Below are 26,972 nucleotides of genomic sequence, written 5' to 3'. Positions count from 1 at the left end.
TTATCTGTTACTATTGCCAAATTTCGCCAAATTTCTTTTTGTCTTAATGGAAACAGTTTGATGTGTATATAAGATTCTTTCACGATTCTCATAAGCTAACATAGTATGCTTTGGATTAACGTGACGTGACCCTCGTGCTACTTTCGTTCTCATTTTGTCTCAGTATTTCTTGTTCTTTTGATGCATGAAGCTAAAAATGTTAAATAATATGCACTTGCTCAGAGAAGAGATGAGAGAGATGAGCTCAGAGAACTGCTGGTCAGATTCAGGACTAGAAGTGAAAGAGCTGCGTCGTCCACAGACTGATGGACGGCTGGTCAGTGTGATCTGTGTTCGGTCGGTGTGGAGTGGATGTGAACTAAAACAAGAGCTTTCCTTCCAGACAGAGTTGGGGAGGGACTAGTTACAGAGTTATGTAACTGAATTACAAAAAAATGGAACTAATTTGTTACAGTTACTGAGAAAAAGCGTACAGTTACTTGATAAAAAAATGATGATTACAGAGGCTTATATCACTTCCCGATATTTCCACATTCTTCTTTTCCCAAGTTGCACCAATTGAGACACCGATGTTTAAGACATATAACTCTTTTTTTGCGTTCATGCTTTATTTTGAATCTTTTGTTAGATGCCAGTGGTTCCTGTCACAGACATGCGAAGAAATTAAAACGAGGCTTCTGATTTTAAATCAACCTTGAAACCATTCAAAGTCGTCTGTTTTTTCTGGTGACTCTGCTTCCCAGTTAAATGATGCGTGATCCTGAATCCATCGCTGGACTACTGTGCGGTTAACACACGCCTGCTTTAAACGTCTGAACATTCATAAGAAATGTAGAAACCTAATTAAATGAATACTGCATTTGAAACATTTACACTACTTATTTTAGACAGGGTAACTTGTGCTCTGTAACCTACTGTATAATACATATCATCTTCTGGATTGGTTTGTAATGTCGTTTTCCCCCAGCGCTGACCAGACAGACACATATTGACCGTCTCTAGTCATTAACTAACTCTGGGTCTCCGACGGCTCATTAACTCAGTGTCACCATTTGCCTACGCTTTGGTATTAATATCCCTTGTTGGTCTTAGAACAACATTTCTATCATTTAGATTGTAAGGTGAAGGCTGAGGTTGAAGCTACGAACAAAGCTCTTATCAAGCTGTCACTTCTGTCTGGTTTTTAGGTTAGTGGCGTTTAGGGTCAGGGTTAGTTCACCCGAACTGACCTTCACACCTTATACTCTGTCGAGGTTATAATAACCTTGTTTTATTCGTGCCGTTTTTTCGCTGCGTGTTCAAGGTGTGATTCTTAGCGTCTTCTCCACCAGCAGCTCAGGACCCGAAGGTGACATTAATATTAATCAAACACAGAAACTCACGCTTCGCTGCCGTTCATTTACTTCTGTTCCTCAGGCTGTTTACGTGAATAATTAGGCTACATTAAGAAATCATTATACTCTTTAAATAAAGTTGTGTCCAAAGCATTGTTTTTGTTTCACAGAGCATAAATGCCGGTGTGATCAGAATAACAACTGAGAGTGAATTTCAATGTAAATAGCCATGTTTTTTATTTTATACTTTTTTTAAGCTGTATACAAATTAGAATCGTGAATTTCATTTAAAAGGCGGTGTGTTTGTAAATGTATGCTTTAAGAAGCATGTGATGGAGTGAGCAGGACAGGATCTCGAAGACGGTGACGCCTACGTCTTCGCTCGCCTGGTCCTCACAGAAACACGCCAGGACTTTAATGCTACATACATCTGATGCTGAGGCTCAACTAACTAGACCTCTTAAATCAAACAAAAGAAATGCAAATGTTTAATTGCATGCTGCGCAATGTATTTTTCCTGTATATATTATAATGTGATTGGTACAATCTTCTCATTTGATTTGATTTTGATTTTTATTATTTATATAAATTCTGTCATTGAGTATTAAACTGAAGGGAAGGCTTGTTACAGTCAATACAAATATTTAATGAGGATATTACTATAAAATATTATATAATAATAGAATAAATATTCTTTTAAACAAGCAAGTTTTTCATTAACAAAACATAAAAGATAATAACTTTTTTCTGCATTTACATAGTACCCTTTGGCACACACACTCAAATCTCTAATAATAAATCTCTAATAATAAATAGATAGTGTAACTATTTTACTTACTTTATTAAAGTTATGTAACCGATCACATTTAATTCTTCCCTTTTTTACTTCATCAAATTTCCAACAGAAGTGTTTCACGCTACACTTTGAAAATCCTTCATAATTTGAGTTATAAACATCTGAGTTACAAAATCAGACTTCAGTCAGGCTTCGAGGTTAAACGCAGATTTAAAATCATAACAAGAAATAGTTTAATAGTTATTATACTGTTTTTAAACCAAATAAGCAGCCTATGTGGAATGCTATTATGTATTTACATTCGGAAAATTAAAAGTATTTTTATTGGGAAATATTTGTAACATTGAGTATATACAGACATGCTAAGCTGAAATGTGCATTTAAAATGCGAAAACGACATTTTTCGAAAACGCGTAGAAACTCACCCCCGCCAGGGGCCTACGCGCTATGCCGTGTCTTGGTGTCATCAGTGAGTGTGCACTACGGCGGGCAGGCCGGTGTGCGTCTCCCCGGGCGCGGTCGCCCCTGCCGGTTAAAGGCGTCAGCTCGCGCCGCCGCCGGGACTGAGGGAAGATGGCGGCCGGACCCGGAGCGGCCAGCGGCGGTCACAGCAGAGTCTGAGGGCTCGGCGGCCGCGCTCGAGTCGTCGATGGACCACGGGTTCCAAGGAGTCACCAACACGATGGAGTCCATTCGAGATTATCTCGTGGTGCATCGAGAACAAAAACACCACGGCCTCGTCGTGCGCTGCTGAATGAAGTGGCTGAAGAAATGTGAAGTTGCTAACATTAGCTAACAGACACACACACATATACGCGCGCGCGCGCCACGGCCGAAACGGTCGGATCTGGACACGCACTTTGTTCAGGTGACGGCGCATGTCGTGCTGAATGCTGAGAAATGTCGTATTAGGAAAAAGCCAGGCTCTGGGTGTGTGTGTGTGTGTGTGTGTGTGTGTGTGTGTGTGTGTGTGTGTGTGTGTGTGTGTGTGTGTGTGTGTGTGTGTGTGTGTGTGTGTGTGTGTGTGTTGGTTTCACAGGCTCATTACGCAGGCCCTCAGCATTTAAAACGGAGAGTGTGACGTTCTTTGTAGCGTTTAACAGCGCTGTTCGTGACCGGATGGGACGCGGCGATCATCTCGACTCCGCCGGGCTTCCAGGAATTATGCCGACAGATGATCATCAAAGTGTCTCTAACACCAGCTCGTAGAAGTAACTCTTTCCGTCCTGGTTGCGCCATAGTGATAATATATAGAAATGAATTCCATCTGAGTGTGCATGAAGGGAAGCGTGGTGTTCCCTGTTCTGGGGATGCTGTTAGGGTGCAGTGGCAATTCTGTCTGTCCTGTTTGAGGACTTGTTTATCTGGTGATGGTCTGGATCTGGATGAGTGTGTTGTTTGGGCTGAGAGTGAGGTTCTGGGATGCTTCATCTCCGGCCGGTGACGCTGAAAATCATCCCAACTTTCTTATTGAGCTTGACCCATCAACTGCTGACTGGATTAAGAGGCGTGTGTGACCGAAGCATGCGATCTTCAACTAAAAACAAGGTAATATAAGAATAGTTAGCCTAACTTTAACCCCATAAAGCACGACAGGAATGGCCTTTTTTTTTTAATGCAAAAATTGTTTAAAAAAACATGGTTTTATGGATGGTGATGCTGTGAGGATGTGGAGGAAAAGCAGTTCCTCGTTCAGAGACAAAAATATGTGTTGTTGTAGACGATATTTATATGGCCAACACTTAAGATTCTGTGAAGTGCCAGCTAGATCTTTAAAAGGCAGCAGATCGTACCACAAGACCTTTTACCCAAGGAACTATGCTTTTATATAAGCACGCTTTTTAATTTCCGAGCGCTTGGTCTCTGAAGAACGTGCATTAATTATTAATATAATAGTGAGTGAGATCGAATTATCAGGAGAGTACCGTGCCGACCTTTATCCCTGAACCTCGCCTAAACATTAACATCAGCCTATGTTTTCATGTGCTTTCATGCCGGTTTTGCTTTATAATAACTCCGTAGTCGTGGTTAAAGTGGGATCAAAGTGTTTGCCTTCTCGGTTTTACGAACAATTCTTTTTGGACAAGTTTAAATCAATGCATATTCAGATTTAAATGTTAAGTAAGACGAGCTGAAGGAAATCTAAGTTTAGTGACCACACTCTAGATCGGTTCCTATTAGTCGTGACTTAATCTTAAGATGCATTACAATAAATGTTGTTTTCCACACGTTGTACTGTTGATGGTCTTTCATTCGCCTTCCATCGTTTCATGTTTAATGTCGTAGTTTCATAAAACTCAAGTCAGTTTCAAAATGATCAAATCTAACTTGGGTTAAAAGCTCTAAAGCGATGTAACACATGAGTAACGGAGGCAAGGTATTAAACAGAGAACTGTTACTTAAGAAAAACTATATCATCGTGGCTCTATTTTTGTAGTCTATACGAAGATATTTTTTTCATATAAAAGTTAAGTTTAGATTTATTATTTGACACAAAATTTCCACAAATATGCAGCATTTTGCCAAGCACAATAAAGCGATCAATCGCTTGCTACAAAAAGAAGAACTTGAATCATAATTCATCAGAGACGAGAGCATTCAAAGACTGATTGGTTCGCTTATGCACATAGAATTAAATTGGGTTTATTTTGGATTTCTTTAATAGGTCGTGCTTTGTTCATGACACATCGCAGGCAGTATTTATGAAAACATTTAACATTTTTTGCTTAATTCAAGCACCGTGCATGATGTAACCCAATTAACCGGGCTACTTCTGTTAACGGCGTATTTAAACGCCGCGTCTTCTTTCTCGAGGAGTCAGAGAACCAGATAGCCAGAATCGTTGCTGTTTAAAAAACAAACTGAAACACGCTAAAATAATGTTTTGAAATAAGATTTGACGACCTGCACCGCACTCGCTCTCGCTTTATCCATCAAAAGGATCGAGCCTGAAACGAAGCTCAAAGATGCTTAAAAGGGGTGGTTCTGAGGACGTGGGCAACCCCGCCGACCTTCCAGACATAAACACTCTCTGTGGACTTCTGTGGACTCTCTGCTCTGTGGACGGTGCTGTTTCACACACACTCAATGGTTGTAATGTTTGGGGATGCAATTTTGTTTTTAAACGTCATATCACTCCTGAAACTTTATAAGGTGCCCGTGACGACTGAAAATGATTCACTAATTCAGTCCATCTCTATGATAATGTAACGCTACCCGTTCGCCCGTGGCGTCGCTTCGTGATAACCGGGCGTAGCGCTTAACGTTAAATAAGCTCCTAAAACGTATGATCATGAAAACAAGTGTTCGCTGAAATGTGTTGTGAAGTCACGCTTTTGGATTTCTTTGGAAAGCAATTCAAATGCGCCAGTTGTTGCCATGGTTACACAGATGATTACGCGCGGATGAGTTAGTGCTGGGTGGTATGATAAAAAAAATTGTATCGCTGTATTTTCAAAATGAATCGTCATGCTATAAGCAACAGTTTGTTTGTTTGTTTTAACCAATGCATGACTGCGTTAACCACATGATCTCCTGACTGGAGAGAGATACTGCAGTAGATAGATTTAGGTCGTGTTCGACTTGGCGCCTTTCTGAAAGAAAAGTTGACCATTGCTTTTTCCGAAAAATGAAAGCATTACAAAAAAAGCATCAGAGAGCATCTGTTGCTATAGCGACAGCTGCAGCAGACCAGCTGATGTGCTGCAGGGATGTCCAGCATTATAAGAGGAACCTTTAGTGCCCGAGATCTAGCACGATGACTCTTCTGTCGGGAAAAGATTTTTTTCTTCTTCTTCTTTGTTGTTATGGAACGGCAAATTTTCTCACTGCACAGAACAGACAGCAGAGCTTCAGAGCTCATCAACACAGGATCAGCATCGGAGACTAACTCACCATAGCTGAGCTCATCCAGGAAAAGTGCCTAGGTTAGTCAGCGTTTGTGTATTTGAAGAAAAGGCCACTAAAAAGGTCTGAAGTGGCAGCTGGAGATGAGACTCTCTCTCTCTCTCATACGTGGCATGATTTTTAAAAATTATTATTTATTTTTTTATTACTAATTTGTTTACATTGCTCAAAATTAAGGCATTTTGTGTGTGTGTGTGTGTGTACATTATATTGTTGTTTTTTGCAAATATGATTTAATCTAAAGGACATTCTCATCAGTTTCCATCAGCTGTGACATAAATCTGCATGTTTTCATATTTAATCCAAGGCATTATTTTATCTTCTTTTTATAGAAGCCATTTCTTATCCGATCAGTAATTGTATTTAGATTATTACATTTGATCTGTAAATACAAATATTATAATGTAATTAGCCTACACATAAATTTAATACACTTAGTCTGGAAAAGTCTTTTCACTTTTTTTTTTATAAATGCACAAGAAGTGACCAAGTGAAAATAATACTTTTTCAAATAAATTAGACCCCAGCAGTGATTGTTTAACGAGTGAGTTTAGTCAGCTTATCTGGTAAAGGTTAATGAATCTTTAATACTGACTTTACTGTTAGTTGTCATCTGGTTCCACCTAAAATGTAAATTGTCCTTTTGAACGGCTTAGAAGAGTTGTCGTAATGGTAAAAATGCAGGTGATTGATTTTGCCAATCTTTTCTTTTTTTGCCTCATGCTGAGAGAGTCAGGTTTTTGACTTCTCCTCAAAGAGTCTGTGTGAGCCTTGGGAACTGTCAATACATTTATTAGCTAAATCTATTACTTGCCACTTACTGTAAATGTGTGACAATCGTGCTATTTACGCGGTGACTAAATAGTTATTTGCGCTATATATATGGGGTGTTTTAATGATGTTTATGAGAACTCTAAGAGAATATTCAGTTTGTTTGGACATGTGAATAGATTTATTCAGTATATATTCGCTTTGATGTTAATACAACATTAGTGAAAGATGAATCCACGCGAGGACGACGGTTTCTGTACTCTTACGATCAAGCTTTCCCGACATCTTCACGTTGACTGTTGTGGGATGTCTTTACAAAAAAACTACCTTTTGAAAAGCTCTTCTAGTTCATTAACACACACGTGAGTTTCAGGGATGGAGACACTTTTCAAAGGAGGATGGATGGCCAGCTTGGCTTATGGAAATTAAAGATGTTATTAGGAGCTGTTTTCCCAGTAGCTTTGTTAAATATGCTAGCAAACAGTAGTCCGTGTTTTTGGTGACGCTTTGTCCTGTATCTCTCTATCCTCATCTTAATGTTTTAATAATAATTCTTGCCACAATGGCAACAGCTTTAGGAATCTGTAAAAGGCACTGGTCTGTAATAGTAGCCAGAGCAAGGAATAAAATCCTTTACATTGATTTATTTCTAACACAATATTGACAACACAAAACTGACTGCCACAAATATGTTTTTCATTGGGAACATGAGTCGCTGTACATTTCAAAATCAAGTTTATTCTGCAGCTTATATTTTGACGCTACTTCACAGTCTTTATAGATGCAACAACTCTATGTGTGTAGAATAAAAGGTATCAGCAGTTTAATAATAGAAGTACAGTTAAATGCAAGAAGGGGCTGTGCTGATGCCGTGACACGCATTTCATTACACTGGAACATTATTTCCAAGAGTTTGTTAGCGCTTGAGTGTCAGTGAGTTTCACTTGAAAGAGTAAATTCAAAGCCCGAAGATCATTTGTACGCTGGTGTTCGTTTGCAGATGTTAAGCCAAAGGGCTGTTAAGCTCTTTACAAAGTCTTGGTTTGTTTTTGTGAGTTCAGAATACGCGATAACGCGGCAGAAACCTACAGCACTTCATCATCATCATCATCGCATCACTTCTCTCCCATTTCCCCAAACATCCGAATTTCCCCAACAGGCGTGGAATTATGTTAATAATATTTTAATAGACTGATTAATAGACTAGAAAGCAACTGTGTGCAGCACAACGCAGCCGCTCATTGTGGTTCGGTTTTGTGGTTCGCGCGATCTTCCTGCTCTGTTGGTCATGCTGAGGGCGGCATCATGGCCTCATTTGCCTTCTCACGCTCACTGTCTGTGAGTTCTCTAGTACACCGTCCAGGGAGCTAACATTGCAAAAAGTGAGAAAACGGTAACAGAAAGAATATCTGTAAACTGTCAACGGCTTCCAGAACCGCACATGCCTGCCGTGAAAGCTGAGGAAACACCTGCGATGGCTTTGCACCTGCTCTAGAGTGCTAGTTCACAATTACGATCCACAGATTCGAGAAGAGAGGAAGCCACTTTTGCTAAAAGCCTAAACGAAATACAAATGACGTCTTGAGGTTCATAGTTTCACGGTTTCTATAATGCTGATGAATCAAAGAAGAATAATGGTTACGAATGTTTTTGATAATATTTCTTATTCCCCATTTTTAATTCATGGCTAGAATCAAGTGTCAAGTCGTCATTTGTTTCCAACTTTTAGTTTTGTAAGGTTGTCGCTTTCTGGCAATGCAACTTGTTTGAAGTCGTCATGTTTTAGTGTCTACTCTTTGGTGGTTGACATATCGTGCGGTCACTGACGCACGCAGGGCTTCAGATGCGCTGGAAGGGACTACGGTCAGTCTGAGGTCGCTGCACGACGGTGATCTTGGAGAAGAACTTCTGACCTGGCAGCTCAGTCAAGCGTGGTGTGCAGCATGGCCTGAGTGCGCTTCTTCACTGGGCATTAAATGAAACCATCTCTCTGATGGGTATGGCATAGCGCCACACTTGCTTCCATCTTTCGCTGTCATCATGATTTTTAGCGAAAACTCAGATGTGGTTATTGTTGTTTTTATGCGGGAGGACACTGGTGGATGAACTGTGTTCTGCGGGGATGGTGCACACGCAGCTACCTAAATTTGTTGTTCACATCTTTCGCTTCTGATTACAGACACTATTTTCTCAGAAGTGGCTCTCGTCTTTCATTAGGTCTTGAGCCAAAGCAGCCAGATAGACAAAGTACCTTTTATTGTTATTGCTTGTTGACAGTTGCTATGAGACGCAGATCATGCCCGCTTTCATACCATGGAAAAGTGATTGACGGGTGGTCATTTGTGTGTGACTTAACTTCATTTACTGGTTTAATTACGGTTGAAACAAAGACTAAGCTGATCAGAGGATACAACAGAGTTAATTAACCCCACTTCCTGGATGCCATCAGTCCATCGCAGTGGTTCACGCCAGACATCGTAGGATGCCAGATTTTCATCAACATCACCCAGCCCTAGACTATTAAGTGATATTACGGTGGGAATCTTCAGGCACTTCAGATTCAATCCACCTCTAGGAGTCATGATCCCATCTCCAAACGATTCTTAATCTTACCCCAACCCCTTTCCCTGGTTTCACGAATTATGATTATCATTATCAACTCAATGGCCTCTCTTCACAAACGTGGCTTATCTTAATTTAACGAAGGCCTAGTTTGGAGTTAAGCTTATTTCCAGCAAACTTCCAGAAATGCTTTAGAAGAAAGCTTTAGCGCATCTTTCACACAGAACAATGACTCACATTTTTTAAGGTACATCAGAGCATTTTAATCTGTGTATTACTGCATATGTTTCAGTTTTAAGAGGATCTGCACCTTCACACCGACTGGTGTGCACTTTATCAAGAATCCTCTCAGACTAACTGCTCATAAATAAAATGGGCTGCACTCTCTTCAGAGTCACCAAAGCCACACGGCTCAAGTCGTCTGAGTTTTTATGTAAAAAAAGTAGCGTGAATTAAAAAAGTTATGTAAAATGTATCAGCGCTTGCTGAAAATTAAACGGCATTTTTATTAAACTGATGCTACTGCATTAAAAATATGTCCATTACATATCATACAACTTCTCGTTTGTTAACCAGCAATGTTAAACGAGCTAATTGGGACGGCATTTATCATCTGTATAACTAAAAGAACGACCCAATCAGATTCTTGAGAGTCACCATCCCATTCCAAAACCATTCTGGATCTACTTTTTTTTTCCCATTCTAATTAATCTTCAGTGGAAATGCATCTACAACATTACATCTTCAACAACGCTGAGTTTCTGTGTTTTTGGTTTTATAGTTGAACATCTGTGTGTGAGTACCGCCATCTAAAAGTAGTTATTAACTCGAGCATGAACACGACGTCACGCTCAGCCTAATCGTGATTTTTAGCATCTTTGCAATTTAATTTCACCACAGCGCAGCCCCAGTTTATTACAGCTCTTATAGGCACGCATGGAGGTTGTTGAGGAAAGCCACTGCTCTGTCATGTTGAAATAATTTACAACCTTACAGAAATAATTTAAAAACAGATTTGTGCTGTTTTCTACTTCCCTTATGTGATTGAAGCTGTTTTGTTGAACCAGAGTTTCAATGTACTGTGAGCTCTTCGTGGAGGTAAACTCAAAATTCATAACGAATATTGCTCACGAATAACACACAAAATTAGGCCTCTTTATTAAGCAAAAACTGTGGACTTTGCTAGTCCTACTTTTTGTGAATAAGAAAAAGAAAGGCCTCTTGCATTCATTTAAACTGAAAACTTTTCCCACTTGTCTAGATCACTTGTGTTTGAGGTTATCGCCGACAGCTTTCTTCTCTCTGTGTACTTGCACGCTTTCCCCTGACTGCTGTTTCACAATGATCCTACATATACGCCAATTCGTTTTTAAACGTTTTATCGGAATTGTCAAGTTTTACTGAGCTCTAAAATCATAAAAGCGCCTGGCATCATTCATAGCAGAGGTCATCACGGTTTGCTTCGATAAACCCATAATAACAGGATTGTGTGATTCTTGGTAATGGTGTTTTATCGCGAATTTTTATGCACTTTTTATTGTTTAAATTAAAAAATGTGCATCTGATTTTTTTACTGAAATAAACATTTTAATGACATCAAATGGTATCAATACAATTGAATGAAATCACTCAAAATTTCTAATGTTATTGGAAACTTAAAAACAACGCTCTTTCTACATAACAATAAGCATGATATTGCACATTCATATTTTTATATATTCATATTTTGCTTCACCTGCTGTCATATGGAAACATCGATGTATGCTGTTTTTAGTGAAGAAGAACTCTGCCCTGCTGACTAGTTGTTCTGTTCTGGACTAACTCATATTTTGCAGGATCTGCCACTCCCGGGCTGGATCCCAAATACTCCCAAGAGACCTGATCTATCCTGGAAACTACAAACTTAGATTTGAAACGACGCTGTTCTTTATCCGCTCTTCCTCCACCATGTTTGTCATTTCACTGTATGGGAATGGGTATTGTTTGGGGCTTTTAGATACCAATGCCAAATCAATACTTTGAAAAATAAGTGTCTGAACCTAGTACTTAAATTTAAAAACAACTATGTATCTAAATAACAAATTCTCAAAGAAGGATGGACTGACGTCAGAGGCTTTTACTCCCAAACCCAGTAAACCTTTTTATGAGAAAACAGACGCATGTATAGTTTCATTATTCAAGCCATCTGGTGTTTCTATGAAGTATATTTCAATCCACCACAATCGACTTCTTTATAGTAGCTCAATGAAACATATTTTCTGCGCTGCTCTGTAAGAAAGAGTTACATCAGATCACTAAAAGATGCATTTTACTGGTGTTGTGGAGTAAAAAGGTTATACTGTCTTTGTTGGCTGCGTTATTTAAGAAAATGTGAAGTTTAGCTTTGATGATGATGATGTGATGATGATGATGATGCTTAAGTATTCGTTTTAAAGAACCAGAGGATAAATTATTGAATCATCGCTCGATAGAAGTGTTACTCTAGCTTATATATGATTCCCAGAGTGTGCCATACTTGGGGACTGCCTGTTTTTAGTGTTTTTCTTTTAATTGGGATTTTTATTAAATATTATTTGTTAAATACATCATCATTATGTAAAGTGTTTATTTTTTCAATCCTTGTGCAAATGTTTTTTAATTCAAATGAAATAATTATATCAATTCATTGGCTAATAAACTAATAAATGTTAAAATTGATGGTCTAATTCTGCTTAATGGCTACAGTCAGGGTTAAATATTAGGGAATCAGTACATTTGATATGTGATGCTGGCTTTCAGTCATTAATAACATGCCATTAAATGATATTAAAAAAATAGACATATATATATATATATATATATATATTTAAAACTTTAATATAAGGTGATTAATTACAGAAAAAGTGCACTTTTTTTCTTTTTTAATCGACCAGCAGCATTAGTATTCATACGCTATCAAGCGTATCAAACCTTGTCCTTTAATATGACAAAACACAACTCCAACACAATCCTCGTGATCGCCGTGTTTGTTGTAATGTTGCTACATCATACCAGGCTAACAATGGTAGAAATTGTATGTTTTTACTTTTCTGTGATTTATTTTTTTATTTTTATTTTTTTTAGTTGAATTTTTTGTAAACTTTCAAGCCTGCTCAGGTGATATTTTGCACTTAATATTCACAAAAGTCTTAACAGACAGTGCATTTATAGAACATTGGTATTAATAAAGTTATGTGTTTATAATAATATTAATCAGCAGAGAGCATCTGGGAAAATTCTTGGATCTATATATACAGCTAATTGAGGCATACATCACGATATTGAACATAGCAGCGTGCATTATGTTAGTTGATGCAGTCTAACAATTCTTTTCCTGTTTTCCGCTTGTTCTTGGTGCAGCTGATAAACCCACAGGTCTAATCTTCTACTCGCCATGATGTTATTCAGAACTGCAAAGCGAAGAACGCTATCGTTTTATCACGTAACTACCTTTCGCCGAGGTGCTGCCAGACGCCGCTCTGCTGGTCAAGGGGGTCAATCACATACACGCCTGTGGAAGAGTGATCCGCGTACGTGCTAGTGGCACTTTTCTCGGCTGACTCCTGTGTGTGTGTGTGTGTGTGTGTGTGTGTGTGTGTGTGTTTTAGGATCCAAAAAGTGTGTAAGTCCGTGAGAGGATCTTTCAAAAAGATTAAGAGGAGAGGAATGCTTATCCTGAGGAGCTGATTCTGAGCTGAAGACCAGTCTGCAGAAGAGAGAAGAGAAGGAGAAAGAGAAAGAAGTGAAAAAGAGAAAGAGAAAGTGAAGGAGCATCAGCCTTCTCCTGGTTAGTTTGTGATCTATAATTTCAGTATTTGTCATTGTTACTTTGTAAAATGAAAAATCAGAATTTAAGTACATTTATAAATGTATTAATAACTTCAGGGTTTTCATCGTGCAGGGGACAGAGCACGTACATAAGCAAAGATTACTAATGTACTGTATATCAAAAAATAACTTGACTATATGTTTTTTTTCCATTTCTGCAGCCCCAGTTAACTAAAACTGCTTTTAAGTCTAAAATTGTTGCAGAGTTTGTTGTAAGTCATGATTGCCTTTAGATCTAATTGGATTTTTTCATTATTATTATTATTATTATTATTATTATTATTATTATACTAATAATTATTGGTTCTTTTTTTCAGCCGCATTGGATTTTGTAGAGCGTTTATCGTCTTACAAGAACTCTCTGGATGAGAGTGATTTAAGAGAGAAGCAGTTAGCTGCCTCAGAGTGGACGCCTGCAGCACAGAGGCCTCAAAAGGTTAAAAGGTAATGTAAATTTTACCAAAAGCAGCACTATATTACTGCTTGGAGGCATTTCCTCAAACTGTTCTCAACTTACCTACAGATAAAGCAGGTGGGGAATAAGTTCCTCAAAGGACTTTGAGGAGGAAGCACAAGCTGCAAGAATTTCGTGGACGCTCCTGGAGGGCCAGAAAAGCAGGGACTCTGGGCTGCTGGAGGCACTGGGGAAATGGCAGACATCTTTTACGCAGATGCAGTACAAAGAGGTCAAAATTGTTGCCAATGAGTGATTATCTCTGATGCCAGACTAAAAACAGAACATGCTTGTTTCTAAATACCACTGACTTAATAATAATAAAATAAAAATTCTGGAGGTTAGGCTTTTGTCAACCAAGTGGCATGGTTAGTAGCTTAATGGTAGTGTCCTAGCCACCACTGGCCTTTTTAACCTCATATTTCAAGTTTCTGTCAAACCCTGCATCACTTTCTTAGTATGTGATAAAGCTTTCGCTAATCGTACAGTAGCTTGAAGCGTAAAGCTGGACGCCTGAAGGCCACATTGCCCAGTCTGGATGAATTCCCATCCCCTCCTCTGAAGACGCCCCCCATCCTCATCAAGCTCAGAGTCGCCTTCCATGGCTTGAACTCCAGGAGCGTGTTTGGGTGGTGGGGATGGAAACGGAGGGAGAAGTTTGGAGCAACAGAAGGACAACAGAGATATAGAGGATATGGATATTGTCTGAGGAAGATGAAACCTCTGCAAATGCTGGAATTGCTGGTAAGAGAAATCAGAGACGAGCAGAAATTTATACTGAGTCAAATATGTAACATTTAACTGTTACAGCTTTTTCCTTATCCTCCAGTTGATTTAGAGGAAAGAGAAGTCAAGTCTTCCATCTGCGCCCAAGATTACAAATGCTACAGCAACAAAAAGCTACCAGATCACCGCTTCTAAAACCATCTCAGATTTTAGCACCTAACAAAGATGGTGTCTGTGTCATCATCAATCAACGCCTACTGCAAACACTCACACCCATTGGCGACCACACCTGTACCTGCCCCGCCGTTAGCCCCTCCCCTGCAGGTGAACTCTGGCCAATGTGGATCTGGGGCAAGATCAGCTCCATTTGAGCTCGCTTCTCCAATGCGATGAAGACCACCGTGAGTTCTCCAATATGTTGACCATACAGCAGACAAGTCTCCAAACGATGTGGCTTTAAAATGTTTAGGGCTTATTTAGTGGTTTAGTGGACATATCTCTACAACCCAAGGTCACTGAAAGAGTTTGAGGGGAGTTTGATCACTGTAGCTCATTACAGCATTTTTCTTCTCTATCTCGAGCACCCAGGTGTCAGTCCTGTGTCCCGCTGCCTCTGGCACACTTCCACGGCACCCTCCAGCCTTGCCTCCTCCTCCAAAGCCCTCCTTTGACTCCCGGGCAACATTGCCCTCATCAAACCTCTGGCCAGCATCTTGTCTAAAGTGGATTCCTCAAAACATCCTGAATGTTCTCACAAAAACACAGACTCACAGCCCCAACCTGTGTGGCAGGACACGTTACTTGTGCACTATTCATTATAATCTGGTAGTCAAAATGGGAAGATGGGGAAGCCTGTTTGAACTAGTGGCTTATTTTGATACTTTCACAAATCTCTATCTTGCAGGTTTGTCTTCTTCCTTTCATCAGCCTTCATATTTCAGGCGCCTCAATTACCCAGACCCTGTTCCATCTTCATCTGTCTCTCTTCATCTCAGCTGTCACACTGCAGCAACCTCCACTACAACAACCTTGGGGAGCAACCCGTAAGGCCCCAAAGCTCACAGCAACAATTCTGCCAGAGCTGGATGAGAGAAAGGGAGAGAGGGAAAAAGTGAAAAGAGAGGGAAAGAGAAAAGAAAGGAACGAGATAAAGAAAGAAAGAAAGAATGTGAGAGACAGAGGCTGTGGCATTATGCCCAGCCTGGAGCTCCAAGATCAACAGTTTCCTCCAGGGCAACTTACCCAGCGCCCGACTTGGCTTTGATGATGTGGGTAGCAGCAGCCCTCTCTCTCTGGCTGGGGATAACCTGGATGGCACCCTGTCCGAGAGATGAGAGTGGTAGCACGCCCACCCAAGATGAAATTATGGACTCACCCTATGCACTCAGTGAGCCCCAGTCACGCAGGTTTGTCTGGGAGGTCATAACTTCACCTACAGCCTATCACAGACCCTGGGATGCCGCGTGATCACCTACGCAGAGGCTCTGGGAGAATAATGCGAATGAAGATCGGGATTATCGCGACACCACCACCTCACGACGGCCGCCTTTAGCCCAAGTGCGACTTTCAAACCGGCCACTAATGGCTAAAACTAAAGAGGAAGACTTGACTCAAGAGAAAAGTTGTTCCATCAGCTGCCATGGTGCAGGATTCGAAAATAAAGGCAAAGATGGATGGAGAGTAGCACTCTCTCACATCCTGGCAAGGCAAGTGGAGGATCCGGCATGGGATGAAAGACAAGGAAAGGAAAGCTTCAGCTGACAATGGAGACCACTACTATCGCAGATTGAGACTCTGGTTTCTTCATCTCCAGTGAGGGAGCACCAATCGGTAAACCCTTTGATTACGGCAACCAGCATCCAAAACTGTGAAAGCATCCATATGGCTGGAAGAGGCCTGAGAAGAGGAGCAGTATGGTTCTAGAGTGGGTGGCATGAAGAGGAGGAGTTTGCAGGAAGCCCCGCCTCCACATCACCCCTGCAAGTCGCAGCCATGAGTTCAGGGAGTGAGTTGGGATTGGTCCTCCTCTTCCACTTCTCCACCTCCTCCTGCTCACCTTCCACCCCTGGTAACATTCACTCTCCACCTTATCCAAACGAAGACCCATACGACCTTCTCATGCCATTCCTCCGCACCATCCCTCCCCTCCGTTTTTCCCTTCCATTCCCCAGTCCTCTGCACCTCTTCCCTCCCATCTCTCAAACCCCACCCTCCTTCCAGAGACTTTTCCTCTCCTCAAACTCCACTGCTGGCGGGTTGGTGTGTCCTTGTACTCAGACAGCAGAGTCCCACCTCTACCTGCCTGGCCAACTTCCATCCTGATGGAGCAAAGGAGGTAGCGGTGGTACTTCTCCGAGAAGCTGCAACTCAACTCCCCTTCCTGTTAGGGAGACTTATTGCACGTGTGAAAGAGCAGTTTGTCTCATGCCATACCCTGCCCTCTTCAATCGGCCTGGCACCCCAGGTGTTCCTCCACCCCTCCTGGGCAGAATTCCAGGAGGGCCTCAGTCCCACACCACCATCACCCTCACTCCCAACCACACCCATTCCTTCCTCCTTGCTGGGGAACCTTTACTCCCATTTGTCAGTCCTCAATCGTCACTCCCTCCACAACCCAAATCAGAGATTCCCACCGCCTCTCCCCTCTGCCCCTCTCCAGTTACCAAACCAGCATCACACACGTCGCTCCCCACAGTTTCCTAGAGGTTCTGCGTCTCTTAACCGTGAACCCTCTACCTGGGACAAAGCGCCCTGCTGCTGGTTTCGGCAGCGGCCTTTCCAACTCTCCCAAAGATCAAGCCTGCTCCTCTCGATATTAGGCATCTCAAATGAGTGCTGGCACTGCTCTCTGTACGACTAAAATAAGAAATGTAGCAAGATGCATCTCCACTAATCTCAGCGCGAGAGTTATACTGTATGTAAATACATGCACCACACACGCTTTGCCCATGTTACAGCAATTACTTTTATTTCAGTAAAAGAAGTTTTAGATACTCCTAAAGATGAACTAGAGGAGGAGAATATGGAGATCCAGAAACATCCGTGGAATATGAAGGAAGGCAAAGGTGGTTATCTCTGTTCATTTGGTGTAATGGAGAGGGTGGTTGTGGAGTGTGTGTGAGTGGTGTATGGATGATTGTAAGTGATGTTATATAGATCTCTTCTTCCAGTAACTGTTCCTTCACTTCTCCACCTTATAACACTTGGCTTTTCTTTTCTTTTCTTTTTGATGTAAAATACTTGTTTATGCTGTTGAGGAGTGATATGATTTGTTTTTTTGTCTACACTCCACATTCTTCAAATTGTAAAAGCCAGGATTTCAACTTTATTCCTGAGTGATTAAAATTATTGACAAAGATGTAATGCTGGGCAACCATATCATATTTTTGTAGTGATTAAAAAAAAATAGCCACTTTTATCAACCTTCACCAAGATGTGAAGACTTAGGGCTCAGCGTGTACAGTATAAGCTAACCAAGTGCCCAAGGCACAACCACTTGGTGGAAGTGGCAGAGAGTGCTTTTCAAGAGTTCCTTACGCTTTTTTCTTGATAGAGTTTCTGGCATGTATTCTGATTTACTGAAAAAGCACTGTGACAAGAAATATTATTGAAAGGAAGGACTTTTCTTTACAGGTATCCATACTTCGGTTCAAGAACAAATGTACCAGGATTATTTTGTCGTTTGTTTTCACTAAGAGCAATTCTGTTCTTTCTGCAAGTCTTCTAACTTCATGATGTCCAACATGTTACGAAAGCTGAGGGAAATAGTTTGCTTTCATTACTTCTTGTGTCCCACTGTGTCTGCTAATCTTTCAAGCCGTTCTTCGCCCCGGGATGTAAGATAATCACAGTTAGTTTAACCTCTTTATCATGTACACACGATTGAAACAAAGCAGTTCTCGTCTTTTGTGTGCTACCAAGCCACACTTTCATGAGTTGCATTTACAGAATGTGATATCACATGCACTGTCTGGTAAACGAAAAGCAACAGTACATCTCTTCACAGCAATGTCGATACCACTAATAAATGTTCAGATGAACTTAAATGTGAATATAACATGCGCTGGGCTGTTGTGGTTCATTGTGTACGAAGAAAAAATCTTCCAAGTGCTGGCGCGAATATTCAACGGTGTGGCTTTGGTGCTCTCATCTGGACAACTTTTGTATTTAACTAAAGGAGCTTAATCGAAAACCTACACATTTATACGACTACATTAGTAACGGCAGCCTTGATGCACATCAGCATGTTGCTCAACAATGAAGGATGAATCTGTAAATGTCACAGAAGAACTGTACTTCTGTGTGTTCCTATACACCAGTTGCACCTCAGGTTTCATTTCACAATCTTGATTAAAAACCTTGTCTCATTTGTAAATACAAGGTACAAATCGCTGTCAGTGGAAGATGCTAAACTAATAACTTGCTCAGCAACCTTCAGATGTTCCTCAATAATAGCCACTATAATGACTTCTCTCAGAATTCAATTTACTTTTTCTTAAAAATACAGATTTTATTCTATATTGATTTTCAGTTTACAAAAATGATATATTTATAACCGAGGGTGAAACCAAACAAAAGCAATTCAAAATGCAAAGTTCCACTTTTTATTATTTTGCATTTAGGCTATCTTCCCCGACTCTCGCCCTGCAAATATTTGGGACAACAGACTAATATCATCCTCAGACCCTGCTTTTAATGCATGTTGTGTTGTTAAAGTGGATCTTGTGATCATTTAATAGAATGTCAGATGTCTGCACACATCCAGCTGCTCAAACATCACCAGATTAGATGTGGTGTCATTTGGAGGAGATCCTCGTGGAGGTCCCTGATGATCACTGATATTGTGTAGCAACCAAACATTGTCAGCAGTACTGTGCAGAATATTTAATGTCATTTTGATGGTGATTGGATTCGATTGTGTGTTCACATCTGAAACATTGTGCACTTGTTGAATTTGCTCAGCCTTGTAACCTCTATGGCAGGAGGGGGCTCATTCATTCTGCAGTTAACCTTCAGTGATGAGTAGATCAGCAAACACAAAACACTCCGCTTACATTCAGGTTTAAAGCGTTCTGCACTGAACCTGCGCTTGAAAGTTGGTGCCTGAGGAGGAGTTTAATATAATGCAACACACACCAAAAAGCATATTTACACGTTTGCTTACTCGAGCTGATTGAATGTAAATGTCACCTTTTGCTCTGATCTGCATAGTAAGCATTTCTACCTTCCGGACTATTTAACAAGTTGTTGTAACACATCTTTTCGCTTAACCAAAAACAGTTTACCTTTTATAAAGGACATGGCACTCTGTGCACTAGCGTTTGTTAAATGATAAATTATCTGCTTTGCATTTCGTCTCTAGGTCCTGTAAGGTAGGTGGTGTTGTGAGTGCATGCAGGTTTTTATTGATTTATATTTTATTTTTTTACTCTTCTGTACAAAAGACGCAGGCAGAAGATGGAGCAGTATATCTCTTTAACATATCGTGCTGCTTTTGGTTCGAAGCATGTAGTATCCGCTCTATTCTTTCTTTCAGTCCTCCGTACATCCAGCTGCTGAATGGCGTGCGTTTAGCTGTCAGTGAATGTGCTTCATCTGCGCGCAGAGTGGACGCCAGACGCACGCCTGGCTTCGCTTCTCATTGGTTGTTTCTTTACGCAGAGCCTGCTCTCCATCGAATTGTCACCCGCGAATCGGTTTTGCCCAGGATGATGTACGGTTCCGGTAAATGTGGCGGCCCGCCAAGAGGGCGACGTTTGGTTGTTTGGAGGAGAAATAATGAGCCGTAGTTGCCAGGTGTGTGGTGTAAAATGGTGGGTAGTCGGTTCGATTACTGTCTGTCGCGGCAGTGAGAGTGCGTTGCATGAAGGAGACGCAGGAAGGTGTGCAGGGATGTGTGTGTGTGTGTTCTTGGGACCGGTGTCAGGGCATCTTCTCTGACTCGTGTTAGTGTAGCTTTTGAGAGTGTTCATGTGTGTTCTGCATACAGAGGAAGGTTTAAATATCATTTTATTTATTTACGTTTTTTATTATGTGGGCATGTATGCACTATTTATGCACTGCTTTGCTGTATGCTTACATTTGTGTGTAAAAGTATTGTTATTATTTTATTTTCATTTATTATGTTTCTGCATTTGCTCATTACTGTTCAAAAAGGTCTAGTGTAAAGAGGATTAAAATTCAAGTTCGAAAATGTTTGTTTTAAATCTAGGATTCAAAGTAATGTTTGTGTACAACAAGAAATGTGACTGATCTTATATTGAAGCTTAAGATGCTCTTTCTTGCATCATCTCAGACTATGATAGAGAACATGATCATCAGTTTTTTATTCCTTTCCATGTATCATTAGAGCAAAAGACACCAAAGATTGATGCATTGTCATATTTATAAATTTGAATAATTATATATATATATATATATATATATATATATATATATATATATATATATATATATATATACATTATTATTATTTTCAATCGTTACAGTATATATAAATATATTTTATATCAATATTTGGAAATTAAAACAAGTGATATTTTCATCAAAGCCCTAATCTTTGTGTGTATTTGGAGTTAAATATAGGTTTCAGTTTTATTTGTCCTCGTTATATTTCTGTAGTGGTGTTTGCTCGGCATCAGCGCTCGCCTGTGGATTCTCTCTCTTAGCTTCATCCGTCCGGCAGTCAGACCAGGACCGCTTTGCGGATCTTCCAGTTCTGTGACCGGGCATGCGGTGACTGAGCTGATGAGACCTCGCGCGCCGGGACAGGATCTCACCATCCGATTGGCTGACGGCCTAACGGTCGTGCTGGTCAGCCAGGTGACCTCACCGCCACAGATCGCCAGGAGGAACGGTAAATACAAGCCTCAGGAAAATCTATTCATTTTATATATTACATGGATATATATATTTACGTTTGTTGGTTAGTAATATCTATACATTTAATATCTTAATTCGTATGTTTATATATGCATAATAATTGTACACTGCATACACACACATACATATACATATCTATATATATATATATATATATATATATATATATATATATATAAAGCTCTGTGATGAGTTTTTTGTCTTTTTTTTACTTAGAAGTTTCACAGATAGCCAGCTGAACGTGCTACTTTTTTGAAAATCATGTCATTTTCATCATTGAATCTGGGTTATAATATTACATCACTCTCAGAATTACTGTTTTAAATCGCCTTTTCTAGTTATTTTCACTGTAACGATGGAAGAAAAAGTTTTTCCAGGCTGATAGGAGCAGACCTGGGTCAGTCTCTGCACTGTACGGCAGGATGTTACAGAGAGGGGCTTCTGAAAGCATTAAAACTCAACCTTTCACTCTAGAGGAGTTAGGAAAATAGCCTATTTTTAAAAAGGAAAATGGTGTGTCACTATTATGTTTACTTAATTGTTATTTCTCCGGTAAAGCAGCCTGTGTGTGTTGGCAGTGTTAGTGTGTGCTGCTGGCAGAGGAACGGGAGGTCTGTGACCTGGGCGCCCTCTTCTGGAGACTGTGAACTGCATCTGCTGGGCTACTTTGACTCGCTGAGGCAGGCATGAGCACCACAAAACCTGGTCAATAAGACCATATATTTAATTTTGAATTGTTTATTTGATTTAATTTACTTGATGATTTGAGATATACAACAGATAAAAAGGTAAAAAGAGATCAGGTGTTAGCGAGCGTGATGGAGAATTTCTTCAGCGTCAGGTGTGTCGCAGAGAGGGTTCTGACGCGGGCCTACTGTGATTATCGGCTCCAAAAACAAGTAAACGCTTGGTGTTTTAAACGCCAAGCCGAAATATGAGGAAACTGAGCCACGTGTTGTAAGTTGTGGCACCCGCCTCTGTCGGACGGGAGCGAGCTGTGGGCAGATGGCAGCTGGGCACTCACCGCCAAGTCCGAGGTCGACACTTACAGGACCTGAAAGAGATCTTCCAGCCACTTTTCTCTGCCGTTCTTGTGCCCCATGCCCTTTTGTAGAGCGTAAACAAGAACTAAAATTCAGAGATGCCCATCAGGAAAATCTAATTGCTATGCAGTGTATTTTTATTATATTGTTTTACAATAAAAAACATGTATGACAATGTAGCAAAAGTAATTTAAACTATAGGTGCAAATAATATTATTATTATAGCATTATTTTACTTTATTTTGCAAATACAATCACATGACTTTTTTTGATTTGCCTTGAGCATTTATGACATTGGTTGTATTTCTGCATTATGTACGAATCAAAAAATAGTCCAAAATGTCAGCTGTAAATAATGACAGTAATGATGTATGGTTAGAATACAGGTCTTGTAGTTGGCCTCAGAACTTAGTTATTGCCTGAAGAGAAGTAAATCTGAAAGAATGAGATGAAGCCAAACGTGATGTATTCATGAATGGCTTTAAACAATGCTGTGACTAGTCATTATTTTATCATTTTAATGCATCTTGGTAAAAGTCTCTCTGAACACCCAGCTAAAAGCGATTTTTACTGCGATTTTTCACAAAAAAAAACTTATGTAAAGAATGCCCTTGTGAAATGCATGGTCATGTCAGAGATTAAAGTTATAGGAATTAAATGGTTGAACTATGATGCTGTATTTTGAGACTTTATCCTGGATTTCCCTAGAGAGGGTCAGATTTATGTGTGTGTGTGTGTGTGTAGGATGATGCTGTTGTATTGCAGCTGGCTGAAGAGCAGATGACGGGAAACACTCAGTGTGTACAGGTCTGAAGTCTCTCAGTGTCCTGCTGGAGAAGGTGGGAGTGCCCTGTGTCTGATGGAGTGTGTGTGTGTGTGTGTGTGTGTGTGTGTGTGTGTGTGTGTGTGTGTCTCTCTCTCTCACAGGGTGTGGAGACACTGGGGTGTGGTTCAGGTGTTCTTCTCCCACACACACAGGTCAAAGGCCTTAACATGCTGCAGGTAATTTACCTTTCCTCTGTTAGTGTGTGTGTGTAAGTCCCGTTGTTCTGTCGCAAGTAACAGTGTTTGTGTTGTTGTTGTTGCCATGCGGGTTTCCATAGCAGCCTCCCGCTGATGGCAGTAATATCTCTCGCTTTCCTCTCTTCTCACTCTGTCGTTTCAGGGCCGTAGACACCGCCACTTAGTTCAAGCTTTTCATGAACATTTTATTTTCAGTTGAAATGAGTTCAGACTGCTCTGGTGTGTGTGTGTGTGTGTGTGTGTGTGTGTGTTCTGTGGTATTGTAATGATTCATGTCTTGTTTATATGCTGATACTTTCTAAACTATAATGAAGAATCTTCGCTTTCTCGGTTTTTCTACATGAAGATATTACTTTCTGGTGACTAGCAAGTTGTTTTACTTCCATTTACATACTAGTTTAAAGATTGTAATATTTTAGACTTGTAAGATTTATATATGTATTCTTATATTACATGTCTGTTGAAGAAGCGCCTAAATACAGCTGACGTTTTGAGGTTTTTATGTAATGACGGTAAAGAGAATATTCATCAGTAGAATTATCTCATTTCTGATGGCTTTTAAAAGCTTCATGCTGGAACTTTTTACATATTATTATTGATACATGGTTATTATTATTGTTGTTGTTAATATTCTGTCTGCCCTCGAGGTTGCATTTATATAATAAAAATACAAAAACAGTGAAATATTGTCATTTATGTAAAAAGAGCTGTTTTCATGAATATATTTTTTAAATGTAATTTATTTCTGTGAAGCGCAGCTGCATTTTCTGCATCATAACTCCAGTCTTCAGCGCTACATGATCTTCAGAAATCTTTCTAATGTGCTGAATTTTCTCACAGAAACATTTCTGTTTATTAGCAATGTTTAAAAAACTTTTTGTTTTTTGAAGTACGACATAGTAAATGTTCGTGATATTACCTTTATGCATCCTTGTTGAATTGTGTCCATATCAGAATCAAAAGCCGTGCTTTCTCATCTCTGCTGTAATCTCACTGTAAGTCTTACTGTGACGCTGTACCGTTTCTTCTCAGGTGTCTTTCTGTCACTTATCCGGTTCAACAGAGGAGTCAGGCATCCCCAGGATGATCGGTAGTACGGCGTTTTCCCGGAGAGAAGGAAGGAACGAGGAAGGGAGAGAGCAGGAGGAGGCTAGAAAGAGAGACCATGAGAATCGGAAGGTAACCTACATCCTCCTACAGACCCTCAAGGACGGCTTCACACAACAGTGTTTGTATGATGTTCTTTCTTGTCTCAGAGCAGAGCTTTTCTCTTTCATTTATGCTGGTCCCGCAGCCGCTTCTTCTGCCTAAAGGAGCTCATATACAACACGCCCACGACTTCACATAAAGGTACACGCCGCTCCACGCCAGCGCTTTCAACTCAAACACTGCGTGCTTCAACAGAAGAAGAGATACTCAGACTGTGTGCTATTGAGTGAACGCAGGTTTGGGCGAGCAATTGTGAAGGGTAGGTGTCAGATACACTTTATAGAATTAAAACTTTGCATCATGTTTCTAATAATCTTAACCCTATAAAACTAGTTTATTTGATTTTTAAGTCCTTTTAAATGATGGATACGATCAAACGTCACACGCCTTAAGTCATCTGTTGATGGTTTAGAGTTTTTTTAATCCAGTAAAAGCTCTTTTAGTGTAATCGAACATCAAACTTCGTGGTGTGTCTGTCTGTTATCAAATGTCGCCGATTTTTACTATAAACGTAAGAATAGCTTTAGTAGTGTTCAAAATCAGATTGTCAGGCTTTTGAGGAGCGCTTATTTCTTCTATCATTAATCTCATCTTACTAAGACTTCACTGGCCATGAAGATCTACGTTATAAACAGGATTTCTCATCTTGACTTGGTAGTCATATAAATCAGCATCGAATTGCTTTTGCTCAGTTTGCATCTCCAAATAAAAAGTAGCTGTTTTTCTCCAGATTTTCACTATATGAGCCACAAATATTAGACTTATTATACTCAGAAATCTTTTAAACATACTTTGCTTATTAATAAATGATTCACAAAAATATTTACTTTAATTCATATATTTTAGGCTTTATAATGTTAAAAAACTCAAGTTTAAAGCTACATTTCTGCAGATGCGTACATGCATACTAATATTAGGTAACGCTTATAATGAAGGTTCAACAGAAGACTGAATAATACTTCCTGCAGCAGCATTTATCATTCTTAGTTGATGCTAATTTATATTAATACTTAATATTAAAACCCTGCCATAACATTTAGCAGTTAATGCCCTGTGAGCTAACATTAACAAAGATGAATCCTTGCTGTGAAGCGCTGCTTTTAAACCGCCTGCAACCAACGTGAGCCACTTCCTCTCTTCCCGTCAGGTGGAGTACAGGAGGCGGGTTTCAGCGAAAGCCAGGGACCGACGCTACAGCACGCCCTGTGGAAGCGTCATCGGGGAGCACTACAGCGAGAACATGCCCACGTGTGACCCAGAGCCGCATACACCTTCGCCTCGCTTCTCCATGAACTGCCCTCGCACACGGTCAGTGAGGAGCCACACACCACTCGCCTCTGAGAAACGCACTCTTCCGACTCCGCCTCTCTAAAACCGGGAAAACTCGTGGGCTTGAGGGAGATCGCAGGAGTGAGCGCTTTCTTACAGTAAAATGCTTGCTTGGAGCGTAATATAAACATGCTGATATATTCATACACCGCTGGTCAAAGGTTTGAGGTTATGCATCAACATTGATGATAATCAGAAATGCTTCCAGCAGTAAATTGGTATATTATTAGGATTTCTGAAGTAATGACGCTTTCTGCGCTCACAGAAATACATTTATACAGTCATATCACGGTCATATTAAACTGCAATTATATTTTACAATATTAGTGTTTTTAATGATTTGACACCAAGATAAGTGCATCTAAGAAATTATTAAAAACATGAAACTTTTCATGCTAGTTATTGCTTTAATGTTGCTGTTTGAGCACAAACGAGTATCTGCACGTTTAACAAATAGAGGTCGCTTTGAAGGAAATGAAGGCAGTTTAATGCCTACAAAACGCCTTAGTGTTAGTGACATCACAAAGCCGTACATTTACATAAACCACGCCCGGAACATGCCACAAAGAGGGTTGGGCCATGATGCTTGATCAGAGTTAATGCCATGGCATCTAAAACTAGGGCTGCAGGGAGAAATCTTGTTCAGAAATGAATCGCGATTCTGTCTTGTAACGCAGTTTTAAAGGCGCCGCTTGTACGCAGATATTTTCACACAGCTACAGGAAGTAAACATAAATGTATGAGGTTCCAACACTCGCCATTCGCCAAAAATGCTAATGCAATTTAGTTTTCACTGATAAAGCAGATGAAACTGAATATTGTGAACACACGCTACAGGCAGTTTAGCCAATCACAACACACTACTTGACTTGAGTTTAGAGACCAATCATGAGCCCATCTCCTATCTCTGGAGGGCGGGTCATTAAAAACAGAGAAACATTAGACGCACTTTTAAAACACAATCAAGCCGAAAAAGCCGTCACCCCAAATACTTTAAAACGTACAGCATGGTATAGCGTTATTTAATGCACATGAATGTTGTGACGTGATGACCCATGCGGATGTTCCGAGCAGCGGCCCTGCTCGCGGGC

General features: G+C 40.2%; 1 pseudogene; it reads left to right on the top strand.

The window, feature by feature from the left end:
* The first annotated feature begins 229 nt into the window (after positions 1–229).
* LOC122360785 lies at positions 230–16,266 on the top strand (annotated as a pseudogene).
* Positions 16,267–26,972: the final 10,706 nt, after the last annotated feature.

The sequence above is a fragment of the Puntigrus tetrazona genome, chromosome 16 (assembly GCF_018831695.1).
Source record: "Puntigrus tetrazona isolate hp1 chromosome 16, ASM1883169v1, whole genome shotgun sequence".
Taxonomy (NCBI): Eukaryota; Metazoa; Chordata; class Actinopteri; order Cypriniformes; family Cyprinidae; genus Puntigrus; species Puntigrus tetrazona.
Note: the sequence above shows the minus strand (reverse complement) of the source record. Positions and strands in the feature narration are given on the sequence as shown.